The 20,454-nt window shown below is 43.3% G+C and overlaps 1 protein-coding gene across 2 annotated transcripts in view; it reads right to left on the bottom strand.

The window, feature by feature from the left end:
- Positions 1-18,701, bottom strand: part of LOC117406036 (nuclear receptor-interacting protein 1-like) — a 30,341-nt gene extending 11,640 nt beyond the window's left edge. The window contains exon 1 of one of the 2 annotated variants that reach the window (XM_059030599.1): positions 18,590-18,701. The gene's annotated coding sequence lies outside the window, so the exon portion shown is untranslated. Of the gene's footprint in view, positions 1-17,295 lie in introns of both variants that reach the window. The other variant, XM_059030600.1, reaches the window with a different exon arrangement.
- Between the last annotated feature and the right edge of the window lie 1,753 nt (positions 18,702-20,454).

The raw sequence follows: 20,454 nt of genomic DNA on the forward strand, positions 1-20,454 counted from the left end.
ATTTAAAAGTTTTACAGTATTGTGGTAGCATTTAGTAGGAACTCTTGCAAACAGTAAATACAAATGTAGGTCGAGCGCCTATGTTGAAAATACATTGTTAAGACATGGCAGCTATGGAAACAACTACAGTAACACAGTATAGTGGTTTTCTAAACTACTGTGAGAAGTGTCCATAGTGTCGACAGTACTATACTTTGACATAAACCAAACCCCATTCACAAAACTGAAACGTTCTGGTATTCATGAAACATTGCACTGTTATTAAAGAAGCCAACAGCAATCTAGAAAAGTTCTGAAAAGAATATTGAACTTTATACTCATCATCATCACAACAGATAACGGTCTCGTGATGCAGCCATCTCTGCTTGAACTGTGGATGAACTTTCATATGACTTACAGTATAATGGATCGGGCCAAAGTCTTCATTGTACCAATACTAACACTTTACAAATCAATCAATCAATACATAAAAGAGCCGATTCACAGCTCAAGCAATCCAACACACGAGCACATCACATTGCCTCCATTTAGACCTAAAAATGAATGTTTAAATAAATATATTGAAGCAATAAATCACTCAAAAAATAACCCCCACCCCCTTCAATTATTAAATCACAAAAATAAATTCTATGCCACCTCTGACTTAATTAAAGAGCTATCTGTCCTAACAGCATGCAGTTTTCATTAAATGTTTTATTCCAAATTCTAACATCATACTGTACCTAAATCATGTTGTATCACAGGAAGCAGTTTTTCTAAAGATGTCACAGAAGGTTAAGAAGTCCTGACATGCTCTTCTTGCAGCATGTAAAGCAAACAAACAAACAAACAAACAAACAAACAAACAAACATTATATATATATATATATATATATATATATATATATATATATATATATCAGCCCTACCTTTCTTCCAAAGCAGTGATGTCAAGTACAGGTACACTGTAGTAATCAATTTGCTCTGCAGGCAGCATTACTCTGCAAGAATACTAATGTGAATCCTTCTCTCTCTCTCTCTCTCTCTCGACTCTCCCCTCTGCCCCGGTCCTGACCAATGCAAAGGGAGGGCGGACTGTCTTCTGCTGAGATAACCACTGCCACTAATCAAGTGTACGTGTACAAGGGCGTGGGATTAAAGTGCTTGCACAGTCTGACTCAGGCACTGAAAAGCAGCTAAGTACACGAACGACAAGGTCAGAATTAAACCTACAGTAACCCAGCCAGCAACACACATACCTGCCAAGCAGCTCACTCTCACCCCCACACCTCCCAAGCAGCTCACACCCACCCACCCACACACCTCCCAAGCAGCTCTCTCACACACACACACACCCCAACACCTCCCAAGCAGCTCTCTCTCACACACACACACACACACACACACACACACACCCCAACACCTCCCAAGCAGCTCTCTCTCTCTCACACACACACCCCAACACCTCCCAAGCAGCTCTCTCTCTCTCACACACACACACACACACACACACACACACACACACCCCCCAACACCTCCCAAGCAGCTCTCTCTCTCTCTCTCACACACACACACACACACACCTCCCAAGCAGCTCTCTCTCTCTCTCACACACACACACACACACACACACACACACACACACACACACACACACACACACACACCTCCCAAGCAGCTCTCTCTCTCTCTCACACACACACACACACACACACACGAATAGAGGGGGGAGTCTACTTGAGTGAACTAATTCATCACATTTTACCTCTGATGGGTTTTTATCCAGAGAATGAAATAACATCCTAGAGGACCAACAGCAACAAGGAGACTCGGCGATCCTCCTAATTTTGCAAAGTTAAGGACATCTTGAGGAAAGATGAAGTGGAGATATAATAGAAAACATCCAGCCGCTGTCATGGAATTCAAAGTAAAAGCCCTCAGCACCGTTTCCAGAGCAGATGCAACAAAACAGGCTCTTCTTTGTGTTGCTATTTCATTATGTACATTGTGATTGTGAGTTCTGATGCAGGGGCACAAACTCTTTCTATTCACCTACATCGAAAGAACGATTTCAAGGAAAAACACACACACACACACACACATACACACACACGTAACGGAACACACCCATACCTGAACACACGCTCGCACACACACACGTGAACAAACGCAATGGAACACACACACACACAGACACCTGAACGAACATGCAACAAAACACACACAACGGAACACACACACACCTAAACACAAGCAACAGAACACACACACCTGAACACATGCAATAAACACGCGCAGACACAACAGAACATGCACGCACATGCACACAATTCCCATATCCTCTCCTTCACTGTTTGAACTGACAACTTGTAGCAGGAAACTGCAACAAAACACCTTTAAAAAAAAAAAAAAAAAAAAGGGCATACCACATGCCAATAGCGGTGCCCTTGACATCAGGCTGCGGTCACGTGACACTCTGTCATCCGCCACCTGGCAGCCTCTCCACCTTCACAAGCCCCTCTTGCAGGAGGCCCCTCCCCTGCAACTCCCCAGGAAGGAAAGAAGGAAGGTCAAGCAGGTCACCCTGTCCTCATCTCTAATCCACCGTCATCCGTCAGCAGGGAAGAGAAGGAGGAGGAGGGGGGGGCAGGCAGGCAGGCAGGCTCGCTACAAGGGGAGAATGCCCAATTAGGCAGCTGTCACACAAAGCGCAGGCTGCAGAATTATCCCGTCAGAAGAGAGCAGCTGTGGGGCCAATCACAGCAACCTCTTAACCCTTGAGGCTCCAGGAGAGACTGAAGGAGGGGGGGGGGGGGGGGGGGGGGGGTTGCATTCCTCTGATTTTGATCTTTGTTGTTGTTTGTTTCTTGATAGACCCCAATCATCTGCAGTTTATTATTTCATGTTTGCAGCAGTCGAGCTGATGATTCAGGTGTTACTGTACGCTTTCACATTGCACAGCAGAGCGAGCCAAACCAGTGACAACTGAGCTGAATTATCAGACCACTGAGAGGAGAAGCAGAAGTAAATACCTGGGATTAATCAAAACTGCAGTCTCACTTACATCTTTATAAATTTAAAAAAAGGGCTCAAAACGTCTTAACGGTTTCTGCCACATCCATACCTACAAGTGCAGCATGCGTGCCGTGGCGTTACCGTTAACTGGAAGAGGCCAGGACTTGACTGAGCCGATGCACACAGTAGAGCTGGGAGGGCAGCAGGAACCAACACACTCGTGGTTCAGTCAGTACCTACTGTACAGCAGAGTATTCCAGGCTGGTACAGGTACTATTACCAGGTCAAACCCAGGAGATTTAATATCTTCTTTACAGCAGTGACCTGCGCTGCCAAGCCAAGGATGAATTAAAAAGCATACGTATCAGGAACCAGAGCTGTCATGCTGTACACTTGGAATGAAGTTCACCCCAGAGCTGGAAATGCTACCAAGATGTGTGTGTGTGTGTGTGTGTGTGTGTGTGCGTGCGTGCGCAAGCAAGTATATATGTATGTATTCATGCATGCGCAATACATTTCAAAACCAAGTCTTTCATTCCATCAGTGCTTCTATCAGGAGGCAGAGCTGTGCAGCTACTTTTTGTAGCCAATGTCCATGCAGCACTGCAATTCAATTCCAGGTTATGCAAGCAGTTATGAAAACTAAGCTTTCATTAAGGCAACAAAATGCAAAACCTCAAGATTATGAAGAAAGTAAAAAAAACAATCCCTGACCCAAGTGTCACCACCACTGGATTAGCATTCCTTTCTTTGAGTCTTATTAAACCCACTGTGGGCTTCTTCAGAACAAGGCTTTCTTAAAGGTTTAGGGACTACAGTTTTACAGTATGCCTTTACCCAAGGCTTGTGTCTTAACAATGAAATTCCATTTATTTATCAGCATTACAAACCATTAAAGTACTGTGTGTGACTAGGGGACTTCCCTCGAGCCAGAATGCCAGCCAGCTATTTATTATTATTATGCATTTGAAGTACGAGCTCATCTGATAAGCAAATCACACCTGTACACCAATCCTACTTCTTCAGAATTACATAAGCGGTCTGCCCGTCTACCTGTATGGAATATTTATGTACAGTACAGCGAGTGCATGGCCCTTTAATATAATGCTGGATCTCTCTAAAAACTACAAGCCGTGAACGCATTGTAACTCACTCGGGCACCTCCATTCATTGTTAATGATCCCAAGCTGGTGCAAGTTGAATCTAAAATGCCGTTGCTGCTGTATCTGCAGACTGTATCTTGGGCCAGCTTGTTGACCACAGAACCACACTTAAAGAAGCTTAATCCAGCACTACCATGCTGCCTGGACACGCACCCTGACGCGTGTGCAGACGCAGCAGTGGAGCTGGTGGTGGGGCAGCTTCAATCACAACCATTCATTCGAGCTTCTGCTGACGGGGCTCCTGTAGTATGGATTAGAAACCCAGGCGCGGAACCTACAGTACAGTCTGGATTTACTGGAGCCTGGCTCTCTCCTAGCGATACTGCTACTGCACATCTTGAAGGTTTTACAGGAGGCTGACAGTGTTTTGAGTAACTCGTTACATTTGAAGATTTGTAGCCCAATGAAATCACCTCCTGTGCATTCCGATACCCTTTAGAATCAGTTGATAGACATGCAGTCCAGCGGGTCCTCAGAAACGCATGCTAACCACACGGCTACAGGAGGCTAGGAGTGTACTGTACACAGGCATGGAAAGAAGACTCCCACTGCATAGCGGTCTGATCCGTTCCTGGTTTTACTACTGTAGGAGTTTACTAAGACACACCTGAGTTTGTTACCTACACACTGTGGCTAATCAAGCTCGTAGTAAAACCTGGAATGGGTGAAACTGCTATGCAATCGGAGTCATATTTCCATCCCTGGTATGATGAAAGTTTCTTTAAACGTCTTAACATTTATTTGGAACACATGTTGAACAAAACTCTTGTTAACTTTACAGCATGGCCTAACTTCCAAAAACCTAGAAACATAAGAGTTTACTAAGAAGACTATAAAACCAAGTCACATCCCCAGCTACCTACAAACAACGAGACACAGCAGGGGAACAAGAAACCCTCATGCAGATCAATCAGTGGGAATGCAACGATATTTGTGACATCACTGCATCTTATTAAGACTCCCTCACTCACTACAGTAAGCAGCAGAAATTACAGCTAATAACCCGGGATAAAAATAAAACCAGCGCAGTCACGACGATGACCAGAAAACCTGAGCCTGTGGGGGCTGAAGCCGGACGTCTAGCCCTTTAAATAACTGAAATCCTGCTCCGTCACCTGCAGAGCTGTTCTGAAGCCTTTAAACTTTGTCCTGTACGTGTGCTCTCACTAGGATAAGAGAGAAAAGAAACCGTGGATTATACGAAAGAGAGAGAGCAGTGAACAGTAGGGAGCCGTGTAGTTGGAGAAGCAGAAGTTGAAGTCTCATGCAGTACAGTAAGAGCTCAGGAGTGTGTCAGCTGGCTGAATGCAGAGGCGATCGCACTGCATCGTGTTTGCTCTGTTGTTGTTGAACGTCACAGGGCAGGGTTAGACTGACCTTGAGCTGCAGCAGCGGCACAGCAAGGGTCGAGACGCCTGCAGAACCCCTGTACAGGATTTGAAAGACAAAGACCTTCAAACTGTCTGAAGGGCATGATCACGCATCTCTCAAAGCCTGCTTTTTATATCCTCTTAACTAATCCGCACTGCTCTGAGCCACATCTGTGCAGGAAGAAAAAAAAAGAAAAGCAGCGTTTCACCAGGACGGCGTCTCCTTAACCTCACGACTAAACTCAAAATCAGACTGCAGTCCTTCAAAAGGAGTGTTTACTACTGTAGAGACAGGGAAACCAGCCCGTTTTAAAAAGGGCTCTTATTAAAAATGTAACCTGAAACCTTCAGGCACAATGAGACGCACTGCCAGCCAAGCAGCCTTCCACTTGTATTTCTATGGTCAGAATGCAATATACAAGATAATAATAATAACAACAGTGTTGATGCAGTACTGGCAGACAGTTTCAACTGTATTTATTATTTGTTTATTTAGCAGACGCCTTTATCCAAGGTGACTTACAGAGACTAGGGTGTGTGAACTATGCATCAGCTGCAGAGTCACTTACAATTACGTCTCACCGGAAAGACGGAGCACAAGGAGGTTGTGACTTGCTCAGGGTCACGCAGCGAGTCAGTGAGTGAGCTGGGATTTGAACCGGGGACCTCCTAGTTACAAGCCCTTTTCTTTACCCACCAGACCACACAGCCTCCTGTTGTAATTCAAGGTCTACTTGCTGTACCTCACCTGCTTTACTGAAGAAGCTGCACACATACTGCACCGTCCCGCTGTACCGTATATAAATATCTTTCTATGTACTGTATTTGCAGGTCTCTGGGGCAACATGTTTTAAACAGCTTGCATGTGCACAGTGTGTAAAGTCCACAGGCTGTAACCTGGACAGACAAACAGTAATTAGTTTTTTCTGCAACTGTTTATGTCACATTACAGATTATGTGAACACCTGTCACAAGCTCAGATAAGGAGAAGCACATTCATACCAGCTGCTCCGTGTGCATCAGAGGTCAAGGCTGTGCAGAGCAAGGCGAGGGTCAGAACCAGAGAGTCACGGCTAAACAGCTAGAAGGAAAAAAAAAACACTATCTTGTGCAATTGGTTCAGGGGCTATAAAAACCACCTAAAGTGCAGACAATGAACAGCACTGTAACTGTGCAATGAACTGGTGTGACAGTGTTTGCAGAGTCTTGCACAGCAGTCCGTGGAACGACCTTAAACTTTCCCCTGCAGGCTAGAGAAACAATCCCATGGTTATACATTAAACACTGTCTTCATACACACTGCAGTATCACCAGCTTGAATTTTATCAACAACGACGACCGAGGTCAGTGTCTGAAGGAAGAACCAGAGCTCACTTCACCGCTGTCACGGAGCACATCGGAGCTCAGCCTCGGCAGACAGCCAGTGCAGAGAAGAAGAGCTGTGCTGACTGTTCAACTCCACTTCAATACTGCACTGTGCTGACTGTTCAACTCCACTTCAATACTGCACTGTGCTGACTGTTCAACTCCACTTCAATACTGCACTGTGCTGACTGTTCAACTCCACTTCAATACTGCACTGTGCTGACTGTTCAACTCCACTTCAATACTGCACTGTGCTGACTGTTCAACTGTGCTTCAATACTGCACTGTGCTGACTGTTATATTCCCTGTATAACTTGGAACAGACAAACTTTCTGCAACAACGTACTGACTGCATTTGAATTTGTTTTAAAGCTAGAATGACAGTTCATCTTCTGAACATTCACGACTCACAGCGAGAATCACAGTTCATCTTCTGAACATTCACGACTCACAGTTCATCTACGGAACATTCACGACTCACAGCGCGAACAGGCCTTGAACTTCAGGCGAGATTTTTTTTTTTTTTATTAATTATACACAGCTGTAATATATTTACATGAAATAAAATTGGGTTAAGTGATAGAAACATAATGCAATCATATTTCTTACATCATATCCATCTGATCAAAACAGAGACACTACTAGGAAAACTGAACTGAATACATTTCAACATCATATTAAGAAAGTTGACGATGAGGCAGTTTCTTTTTACCACAAAATCAATCAACCAATCAATAAATGGTTGGATATTCTTGGAACAATGCTCAATGGAAACCAACAGCTGTGCTTGAATGTTGAATGTTCTTCCCATTAATAATCAAGGCCACGTTAAGCGTTAAACAAAAGCTGTGCGCTGTGCCTCGGAAACTCCCTCACACCGCGCCGAGCTCTGCTGAACTTCCTCTACGGTACATATTCAAATTTTAACCTCAGTCTGCCCTTCAGCACAAGGCAATAAACTTTCCCTTGAACCCAGGCTGGTGATAAGCGCAGCTTGCATTCATTTACATGGATCCACATTGTTCCAGAGTGAAGTCACCGTCTGCAAGGTTACAAGACCCCCTCCAGCAGGCAGAGCTGGGGATTTAGGCTGTGTTGCACCACAGTAAGAGATGACAAAAACTTACCAGCAACTGTGCAGGGGAGCAAGCAGCGTGCTAAAAGCAACACCACACACCTGCTGAGAGAGACGAGCAACCTGAACGCAATGCTGTTAAAGAGGTTTACAAATAGTACTGCAGTGTCTGTCCATTCACTGTGCAGCTCCCACATGTGCACTTATCCAAAGAACAAGATCACATACTGGACTGGTATCACATGATAAAGTAAGCCAGCATGCCTTACTGTCAGGTGATCTGCAGAACTGTAGCTACAGTATTACCCCTGATAAAGAAATCACACTCATTTTAGGAGTGTAGAATGCTGCACTGCTTGTTATACAGAAGAGTTTAAATGACAGTTACACTGCAGTTCAGCTACCATGGCCGAATCAGAATAATATAAATCTACAGCACAATCAGATCACATTCCTTTTCCAAACCTTTTACTGAACCGACGCGACCCTTCTTTTCTGCAGGCACAGCGAGTTATAAATAAAGGAGCTGAGGTTCACCAAATAAGGGCATCCTCCTCATTCTGTAGTGCCTACCCTGGCGCTGCAAAGACTGGCCCATTTTATAAAGGATACAAATCCAGGTTACAGAACCACAAGCCTCGTCAACCAGGCCAAGCCACAGCGAAAAGTGCAAAAGTAACAGCTGTGACCGTGTCACTTCCTTTATTACTACTGGTGAACGAACATGGAGCTAACACTGCTGCCACTCAGTCTATAACACACTGTAGAGGCGGCAGTGTTAACAGTGCTACAGTACAGGTGTAAGAAAATAAATGAGGTGGCATTTCTGTACTGCAAGTTCAGGCACACTGCTGCTCCTGGTTTCGATACTCTCAATGTTAAGAACATCCACGCCAAGTTTAACTACAACTGGAAGGACTCTCTCTCGAAGTCCGAGTGAAAGTACTTGTGGCCATCGTTAACATGCATCCCCGGGGGGCGGGACTAAAAAGCACATCTCTGGTAATGTAGCCGTATCTGCAGAGTCTCAGCTGTTCAGCCCTCTTTGCCAACGGCACACAACAAAGCAGCAACACCTCCAGGAATCCCCAGATCCGAGCCGGAACGAACGCTGACTGACTGCTACAGCAGTTCCATTCACTGATGGGCAAGCGCACACAAAACACATACAGCAAGGAGCCAGACTATCAACACATACTCTACTGCAGCTCCCAAAATGCATGCTTCCATTCACAATGAACCCACTTCATTGGCTTGGAGGAGATCATGTGCTCCACAGGGCTGACATAACATCTTATAAAACAGAGGCTGACCTTGGAGCGACTTCAAACTTGGAGAGCAACCTTGAACTGTAACTGAACCACCCATAGACCTCGAACACTTTCCATCCCAGCATTCATTAACACAAGCCATTATTACATTACAGGTCACACAAAACACAAAGTGACATGCTGTCAAACAGCAGCTTAACTGATCAAAGACCGTCTTTTTTAATACTGTGCAGCACATAAAAAGGTCATTTTCTACAGTCTGATTTGCAGCATATTCATTCTTCTATTATTATTATTTATTTCTTAGCAGACGCCCTTATCCAGGGCGACTTATTGTTACAAGACATCACATTATTTTTACATACAATTACCCATTTATACAGTTTTTAGGGTTTTTTTTACTGGAGCAATCTAGGTAAAGTACCTTGCTCAAGGTTACAGCAGCAGTGTCCCCCACCTGGGATTGAACCCACGACCCTCCGGTCAAGAGTCCAGAGCCCTAACCGCTACTCCACACTGCTGCCCTCTACGTTACAGTGAAGAGGCATTTCTGAAAGTTAGGAGACAAGAGAAGTAAAAAAAAAAAAAAAAAGTGTTGGCACAATAAAATCGACAATATCGATAATCACGATAACTGTTTTCCAGCGATAAATTTCTTGCACTGAAAAATGATTATCGATGATCATAACTATCGCCCGTGACCCAGTGAAGCAGGAAGCGGCTGTACATTGTGCAGTGAGCAGCACTGCACTGTTTGAGGTGTAAACATGATCCGTGTGAGTGCGGTGTACATGTGAAGTATTGATTTTAAACAATATGCTGACGCTTTTAACTTTACATCAGGGTTTCGTTTTGGTAATACATTGGCAAAGCATGACGGGTTTTCTAACATAAAAACACAAATATTGTTGTTTGTAAAACTGAAAAACCGCTCGCTGTAAAATTACTGCAGAAAAGTGCAACTTTTGACTATTAAACATTGACACAGGATTTCTTTGTTTTTTTTACATAAATTGAATATAATTGCAAAAAGAAACTACAAAACCAAAACAAAAAAAACCCACACTCAACCGCATGGCAAACGTTTACTACAGCCTAAACAGCTTTGTTGCTTCTTTATTTGAAACTACAGTAAAGACAGGAGTTCTGCACTGCAGCCTATGCACCGCACAGGGAACAATAAGCTTGATATCTATCTGTTCCCACGGTGTCGCTATTGTAAAATAAATAGAACAGAGTCATCTTTTAATGGAAGGAGAGGCAGTTTATTAGATTTAAACTGTCTGCAAACAAGCAGCCATGTGCAAAACTCAGCATGTTCCTGTACAACTATATATATATAGAGACACACACACACACACACATAAAAATATACAGATGTATTTTATAGGAAAACGACATCATTTACTAACATGCAAATCACAATAGGTGTATTTTTATGCTCACGTTTGTTCTGCGCACTCAGCAGAAATGTAAACTCAAAAGCGCATATACTGTCTAATTATTTATTTATTTTTTTTCTTCTAAACTCAGTGACTTAGTCTGGCGGTTGTCATGCTGCTCAAGTATACATTTGACAAAATTATAAGAATTTTTAATGTTTTATTTATTCGGCCGATAAATCAGGATTATCGTGATAATTTAGAGACGATAATCGATAGCTGAAGATGTCATTGTCGTCCAACCCTAGCGCAGAGATGAGATGATACTTTATTAAATCTAGACAATGAGAAGCACCCCTTTGGGTATAGTGCACCCGAGAAGAAGGGCGACCATGACCTCTTTTCAGATCTGTATGCAGACTTCAGCTGGTCTATTTCAGTGCAGGAGCAAACTAAGCAGTGTGGAATAATGGTTAGGGCTCTGCACTCTTGACCGGAGGGTCGTGGGTTCAATCCCTGGTAGGGGACACTGCTGCTGTACCCTTGAGCAAGGTACTTTGCCTAGATTGCTCCAGTAATGTAATATCTTGTAACAATTGTAAGTTGCCCTGGATAAGGGCGTCTGCTAAGAAATAAATAATAATAATAAAATAATAAGCAAACACGTTTCATAGAAGGAAACTAAGCTTACCTACAAACAGAGCGCAGAAGACACTGCCGGCCATGTGAGCAGTCATGACCGGGACAGTGAACTGAAACAGAAGCAGCCAGGGCGAGTCACATCCAGAACTGGGAGGGGAAGTGAAATACTGTCCCCGGGGAGAGTGACTGCTGCAGCTGTGATGCAGAGGCCAGTGTTAGAAAGCTTATCCTTCAGGAATGTCCCTGCAAGACCACTCCAGCATTTTTTTTTTTTTTGTCTAGGATAACCCCCGCAACATACCACCAGTCTGTAGAGCAAATTAGTTTGGGAATTCATATTTGCTTGTACTCGGATTGCCGATTAGAATGACTTTCTGTTTTAGGATTCACATCATGTTAAAAGCCCCCGTGCCTCAACACAGCTCTCAAATTCTGCATGTCTTCTCTCTAAGTATTATTATTATTATTATTATTATTATTATTATTATTATTATTATTATTATTAATTAGTAGACGTCCTTATCCAGGGCTACTTACAATTGTTACTAGATATCACATTATTTTTTACATACAATTACTCATTTATACAGTTGGGTTTTTACTGGAGCAATGTATAGCTGGTACACCGGAGTGTAACCTAATGCGTCCCCCTGCAACTCTCTCCCCCCAGTGGACGTAACACACATCAGAAAGAAATACCACGTACAAGTGTGGTAACTGTTACGTCCACTGGGGGAAGTGTGTTGCCGGGGGGGACATGTTAATGGTTACACTCTGGTGTACCAGCTGTAGAGAAGACCTGTTTGAGAGGACACAGGGTGCTTTAAACTTGTGGGTCAGAAGTCACCTGGGTGTGACGATGAAACACAGTGATATAGTACTTACACACATCATACACAACACATGTTACAACCAGCAGGTATGATCACCCTTCTCCAGAGTCTGAAACAGAAACGCCATTCAAATCTTCACGCAGATCAAATGCACAAATGCAACGTTAGGCGTGTTCAATTTTATCAAGAGCATTGCCTCACATTCAAATCTCTCGTTTAATTCTCAGTTTTCAAAGGCTTTTGGAAAGAGAACAAAAATAACTGGCTGGGTTGCAGGGGCACAAGCGGCCAACTTCAAACGATCCTACCTTTAGAAAAGTGCTCAGAACCTGGAGCGCCCCTCCCCTCCGCTCCACCTCTCTAAATGACCTGCTTCCACTAGCTGTGTGGGTGCTTTGTTTCCACGGCTCTCCTTTGTGATTAAGCCCCCCTCATGGGAATCGTTGTTCTTTTCTCAATAATGGGTGAGTTATACTCACAGCAGCTGGGCAGGGAGCTGCTCATTCACTTCACCTGGGGATCACATTTTCAAGAATCCACCTCAGCTGCAAACGACACACCCAACTGCCCCCCCCCCCGGGTGAACGTGTATGATCCAGCACTAAATCCTGTCCAGGAGTCTCTCTCTCTCCCCTCCGCCTAACGAGCACCGCGTCCTTGCCTCAGCACTGAAGGTTGCCAAAAGGACAGCCTGTAAGGGAAGCTGTGAAGGACACCCCCCCTCCCAGACAGCACTGCAAACGGCCCTGGACTTTGAATTCTACTGCTAGACAGGCTCGTACATCAATCCTTCAGAGCTCAGAGGAGAGTTAACCTTCAGGAGAGACGAGATTGGCTAGAAATGACTGGCATCTCTGACAGCCACGCTGCTCTTTGCCTTACTGTAGCTCAATATAACCCAGTTCAAATGAAGGCACAGTTGAATAACAGTCCTCAAGTCTGCAAGAATCCCATTTTAAGTGTCACACCACTCAGCCACTTGTGTCCCTCTAATGAAGCTTACCATCTCACGCTGTGGCCTTCGATTCTAACCTTTCACCCACACCCCCACGGTGCAAGTTCAAACACATGAGAACCATCTCCTTTCTTCACGAGGAGCTGCACAAGGCTGCTGAAACTAATCTGTCTCCTCGTGCTCTTGGTGCACGTTAGCCATTCATTTTACCAGCGCTGCCTGCTAAAAGAAATCATTCATTTTGTACATCGATAAATCTGATACCCTGCAGCAGACATCTCTTAGAAAGAAAAAGCAGGGACAAGAAAACCCAGCTCCCTGTACACTAAAACACTGTTAAGAGTAGAGAGGAAAAACTAAGCATGTTTATTCTGCATCCAAATACGGCACAGAAGACTTCTCATCTGCTAGGAAAAATGACATGAGTTACTGCGTGAAGTATCCATGTTGTAGAGCAAACTTTAAATAGAAAATACAGCACGTGTGCTGCAGATCATCTACAGAATGTTTTATAAGTTACTTAAAATTACTGTATTATGTTCCAACTTTAATTAACCTTGTCCTTTGAAAAGCATCAGAAGATTGCTTTGGGCTCATTGACTGCATTGGGTCAGTTAGTCTCTCCCCTAGAAACTGAACAAGATGAAAGCAGACTTCAATTACAGCTCGTCTGGCAACACCAGCCCCTTTCTTCTTCTTTACTACAGTACACTCATCCTTGCCCTTCCAGTGTTGATTCGACTCACAGCTTGGGGACTTCAAAAGATATGGAAGCCAAGAGGCTGTGGAACTGCATGGATCCATCACAAAATATAGGTCTGACCTGGATCTCCGATCGGGTTTCCAAATCATTTTTCATGTGTGTGAATCATTCACCTCAAAGAGCTAGGTGGGAAATGATTCATTTAAAAATTAGAAAATTCACCAATGAATGCAGGGGCGTTGAGTGGAGGCAGGCACGCATTTTAATGTTTCTAATAAACACACCCCCGTTTTAAAAGGGGTTCCCATCAAAACCATCTAAGAAATTCAAGTAGTCAAGTTGACAAACATTGTGGCTAGTGCCTTTGTCAGTGTTCTGATATTGTCATGCCAGCGGTGAAAGAACAGTCTCCCCGCCTTTGGAATTCCTCACCCACTGGTCAGACAAGCAGAGTCCGTCCCTGTTTTTAAATCTCGATTCTCGATTCGACTCTTTGAAAGGGCATTTCCTGGTACGTTGCCATATGGATGTGAATTGATTTTAAGTAGCTGACTTAACAGCTGAAATGTTACCTATTCGTTTTAAAACTATTCCTTTTAAATCTTAATGCTCTGCTGAAACTTTCTCAGCGCTTTGAGAGGCCCTGGGGTTGGAAGGCGTTATACAAAGTCCCATGCTGCTGTTCTTGAACTGAAAAAACGACTTGTTTATTTTAAAATGTTAATCACTGGAAAAGCCACATGAGATGCAAACAGCTGATCAACAAGGTGTGACTGTGCACCGTTTATACAGAAACATGTGTTAGTTGTACTGTAGCTTACCGGTGTCACATTATACCTTTCAGTCCTCCTTCACTTAGACAACATCGGTAAACAACAGATATCTATTTATACCCATCTATCTATTTATAAACATATATTATGCCTGTTTGTCTCAGAGAAACTGGGACTAACTGTTTTTAAATCTAGATTAAAAACGACTGTTTATAAAATGAGCTTCTTTAACCTAAGCTTTTAATACTTGTTGATATTTATTTTGCTGCTGTTTTACTGTTAAAGTGCTTTGAGGTCCTGTGATCAAAGCCACTCTATAAATCCCTATTGTATTGTATACAGTAGGTCTGTACCATGGCACACACTCTGCACACAGACCCTGCAGTGAGAGGCACCTGAACAAACAACAGCTTGAAGACCAAAGAGACCTTCCCCAAGTGACCAGCATGACCTTTTGACTGGAACCTTTGACCTCTTGATCCCGTACCCTGATCAAAAACAGCAAATAGTCAACCACCTGAAAGTCCACATCATAAAAGCAGCGGCATTGTGAACTAACTACCAATGCCAAGAAGGATGAAAACATTTCAAGATGATCCTTCTTAACATACAGTAAAGCAGGACACAGCCTGGATCATTCTTCTCTGCACGGAGTTCCAGGTGGGCTAACTGTGAACGTCCAGTCAATGTGAATAATACTTTAGGACTGCATTTTTATTTTTTGGTTTCAAAAGCCTACAAAGAACATGCAAATAATCCAAGCTACAACTTCCCTCCCAATGAAACAACCCAGTTTAAAAGTACGATGTAGATTAGGGTTTAATTGCGTGAGTTTGTAACTTGACCAGTCAGGTACCAGCATGCTGTTTAAGTGGGTGCTAAAGTTAGTGACCAAGCAGTACTGGAACACAATCAGAATGAAACTCTATCCAGAAGAAGAATCATGTAGTGAGAAGTGAATCCCAAAGCCATATACTGGTCCCATCACACCCTTATTTGCATAATATACATCCAGCTCACAGGCAACGTCAGCTCCAGCACAAAATAGCAGCTTCTGTATCTGCCCAGAAGCTGACACTGTCAGCTGGGAGGGTTCCAACAACGTCCTGCCTATGGGACAGACACACAGTACAGTATGCTTTATAGGAGCTACTGCGCAGCAGCATGCAGGGAGGGGAATAAGACAAGGTGGTCGGCTGGCAGGTGCTTCTGTTTTAATGACGGCACAAACAGACATACTTAACTGATACCAGAATGCAAAGACAACGACGTCACCTCATCGAAATGTATTCCTAAACCCGACGTCACCTCATCGAAATGTATTCCTAAACCCGACGTCACCTCATCGAAATGTATTCCTAAACCCGACGTCACCTCATCGAAATGTATTCCTAAACCCGACGTCACCTCATCGAAATGTATTCCTAAACCCGACGTCACCTCATCGAAATGTATTCCTAAACTACAATCACGTTTTAGCGCTTCATGCTGTTGTGTTCCTTGAACAAACTCAAACCACCAACTGCTCTCAACTTAGTGGGCAGTTTCCAACTGAAACAAAACTAGAAAACGCGCTGATCACAGCACAGGCTGGGAGAGCCCACGCAAGTACCAGGGACGTTTGGACCCATACCTTTTATTTTATTTGCATTTATTCTTAAATAAAACAACTGTAACCAGGCATTATTTCTGTCTGAATATGACAGTATTACTGTATTTACTTGATAGGAGAGTCATTTTAATTTCTCATTATTTCTCTCAAGAATGTGTCGTATTATTATTATTATTATTATCATTATTAACACACACTATTAGTAGTCGTAATAATAATAATAATAATAATAATAATAATAATAATAATAATAATAATAATAATAATAATCACATATACTGTACAATAGATGTATGACTTAATGTTTATTAAATGTGTCTGAAAAAATAATCTAAACCTCTAGTTTTTAACGAGAACCGAAGCTGGTTCGCAATGAAACTGCACTTTGTATAACAGAATAAATACTGTACACACACTCTCAGAATCAGAGGGATATTCAGCTGAATCACACGGTTTGATTCTTGACAGCTCTTAGCCTCGTAGTCAGTACCAATGTCCACAAGCTGCCCTATCAGTCTTGCATGTATTGCTGGTCGCTGCATTTGACCCATCACTATGTGTTCTCTATACTGTGACAGTTTTGCGCACAATCGGATCGGATCCCACCACTACGACTACAAAGAACTAGAACAGTGACTAATAAAGAATGGACGCGAGGAAAAACTGTACTCCGTGTGTCTTTACATACAGGTTAAAAGCAAACAACAGACTCTCCCTGCTGCAGTCCGTGCACCTCGCCCGTGATTACCAGGCGATCATGCTCGAAATGCACGGGGATCGGGACTCTCGCTCCAGGACGAATGCTGCGTTGTGTGCTTGCATTTAACAAAATGGGGGTAAAGAAAACTACAGTACTGCTATATAATCATGCTTCGCGGCTTCATGTCCAAATCACTCTTTCTAATGTGAATTATTAAACTGGGAGGGGGATGCATTCACCACCATTTCACAACCTGTAATTTGCAACCAAAATAAATACATAAATAAATACAATTATAACTGGTTAGCAGTCTCCCTCACGACAAAAAAAAGAGACATTTTAAAACGCTACTAAATTCAAATACTTGAGAAAAATATTCGATGGCCCTGCTCTGCCGAGCATTTCACAGCCTGCTGCTGCTGCTGTATACACAGCTCTCAGTCCGGACCACACGTACCTGCTTCAACGAGAGCGGGGGGAAACGCGCTGCTTCTTCTAAAACGTAAGAAATCCTTATTGTTTCGGGTGTCCGTGTGTTTTTGTCTTCCGTAGAAACCCAGTAAACAGAATGTAAGGCGCAGTGGCTGGCAGACCGATCCGCTGAGGGAGCCGCTCTCGTTCTCCGCGCTCCGCAGTCGAGTCTGAGTGAAGACGGTTGTTTATACAAGGAATCCCCGCACTCAGCGAGGCACAGCCCGGCCCCTCCCACCGACACTGTGGACCGGCGTCTTAAAGGTACAGCGTCGTTTTTCAAGACGCGGTTTCAGAGCATTTAAAGGACAGGGGTGAGGGGACTGTCTAGTAGAAACGAAACGGATATTGACAGCCGTACAATTAAATATTTATTATGGAAGTGTTAGCAGTTGCAGGAATTAACTAGTCTAGTATATATTGCCACGTAACGCGTTATTTTATTTCCGTGTGTATCGAATCGATGCAGGTCCGCTTTTGTAGTTTTGTAAATTTAAATGTTTTTTCATGCTACTTTGCATGTGTTTTTCCAATGCGAGCGCCATATTAAATCGTGGTTTTATGATGTATCACGTCTCATGACGGTGAACGACATGCTGAAGTTGTGTAAAGATGGTATTCGCATTAAGATGGATGCAATGAAGAAAATCAATTTAAATTATCCAAATTGTACAAGTGGACCTACAACGGATTTGGTACATAAATAGCAATGTGACAACAATAGACCCGCTCATTTCAACAAACATACCCGCTAGTTCCATTAGTGAAACAACTTTCATTGAGAATATTGAATTTATGGCCGTCGTTTTCTAGGCAAAATTCCCATCTTACCTTTGTCCCTGTATCGGTGTAAGATAATAATAATAATAATAATAATAATAATAATAATAATAATAATAATAATAATAATAATAATAATAGGGGGTCACTATAAGTAGTGTAAAAGCTTGCATCATCACTCATCAGGCTTGCCACCTCAGAGTCTGAAGTACAAAAAAACGCGACGTCTGAACGGAAGGGCGTTATTAAAAGTTTAAGCTCTCTAGAAATCCTACAGTCATCCAATAGGTAACATTGATAATATTAGTACTGTATTGTAGTCCTGACAACCCATGCATATTGTGCGTCTGGTGCTGTAATGTTGTATATTGATTTATCTAACTTGTAGTCAATTTATTTGAAACGGTTAAAAACACACACACACGGAGGGAGGCCGGAAGCACAGCCGGAGCCGCGCTCTAAATGTCGGCGGCTGTTTCATTCATTTTCTCCCAACCCACCGCCGAACACAAACAAGTCTAATTCCTTCTCTGCTCCTGCTGGCTGTGCGTGCAACCTCCACTGCAGACAACCCCGCGTTCACATCAACGACAACATCCAATCTCTCGAATGGATGAAATCAGGGACTTTTATGTTGTGCTCAGCTTCTTCAAATTATCCAATTGACACCTATGAGGGCTGAGAGCAGAAGAGCATCAACATGCCAGTGAGATCTGTGCTTAAACACCAAAAGCAACGTGCAATACAAAATTAACGAGCTTTAAAACAAGGTGATAAAATCCAAACAAACTAACATTAAACCAAAGCTGATCAATCAAACCCCCGGGACACCTTCCTCAAAACCGGTCCTGGGACAGCAGGGACAGCTGGCGCGTCATCATGCATTACGTTAACCACAGTCTCGCATGTTACATTTGACACTGTTTGTAAACCACTGCAGTTCCATAAATATTTTACAACACAGATAAAACACCCGGAGACTGTAAAACAAACAAACAAAGCAGTTTCATTGCAGCCACTCCTCTTTCCCAACATATGCACACCGCGGGGAAGCCTTTCTGCAGCCCCGGGCAGCTCCCAGCTCCCTGCTGAGGAAACGTCCTGATTCCCCGCGGTCGCCGAGGCTTATCACAGAGAGTGCATGTCTGCTATAGCAGGTGGATTGGGCAGTGGTTATATTATTAGTGCAACATCGGTCAAAGATAACCAGTCCTACTCTATATGATAGTGATTGAGATCTGTATGCCAGCTGTCCCATTTTTCAAGAAAGCTGTCCAGTGTGTTTCACTCTGGGACTGCCTTGTAATTGAGCTGGCCTCAGTCTCAATGTGTGAATCTCCTGGTTAAATGAATGCATCCACAAATACAATAAAGCTGTTGTTCTCAGATGGTTTGCTAGTTTGTACAGTTGACTGTGTTGGTGATACTGGGAGGAAGTGAAGCAGTGCTGGAGATAGTGCTTGTATCATTGAATACACGTCAGAATACAGATCCATCAACGGCAGCACTGACTCTCTCCTGATCTGACTAACGCATCAAAAATGTGAACTGTTGATAACCGTGAAAAAGACAAGGGCTCTGAAAAAGGAAAATATACAGGAGCAGCGTTGCAACCAGAGCTGCCATTCTCCCGAGATCACACCGAGGATTCAAGCTCTAGCTACAGTATTTATATGACTGCTTGGTATTTACTATTCAACCTCCAAACCTGTGTTACACAGCAAACCAACAGAGGAAATGAAGGAGTCTGTTGTACTTCACCAGAATGTTTACATGAACATCAGCATTGAAGATGCAAAAAAACAACCACAGACACGACCTCTGAGTCTCACAGCTAGTGACGGCCATGTCCAGCAATACTCTAACAACTTACTGTAAACATGGCTGAGCCACGAATTAACCACATGAGGAGCTCTGTGCAATGCACGTACACTTCTGTAATCTAAATGAATACATGCACTTATAATAAAACCACATGATCAGGAGAATCCGTTTTGTTAACAGATCTGTGTGTCACGAGTGTCACTCCATGAGTCAATACACTGAGTATCTGCTTGATGTTACAGCACAGATCTTTGCTCGGTACTCTCCTACAATGAGACACGTCATTGCCATGATTATTCAGCTGATGATCTTCCCTTCAGACGTTCCTGTGATGAAACAGTGCTGAGAACAAGGCCCTCCTGACCTCTGCTGAAGACATGATGATTGCATGTCTGAGTCAGAGGCCTCCAGATGCCCCTCGGGGCTCCAGTATTTAAATGACACAACTCTAATACATGCAAAACACAGACAGCGAGCGACTGCTGAGGGGCACAAATTACAATTCGCTGGTGTTTTGTTACCTGTGATGTGCCTTAAGCTG

The sequence above is a fragment of the Acipenser ruthenus genome, chromosome 9, assembly GCF_902713425.1.
Source record: "Acipenser ruthenus chromosome 9, fAciRut3.2 maternal haplotype, whole genome shotgun sequence".
NCBI lineage: Eukaryota > Metazoa > Chordata > Actinopteri > Acipenseriformes > Acipenseridae > Acipenser > Acipenser ruthenus.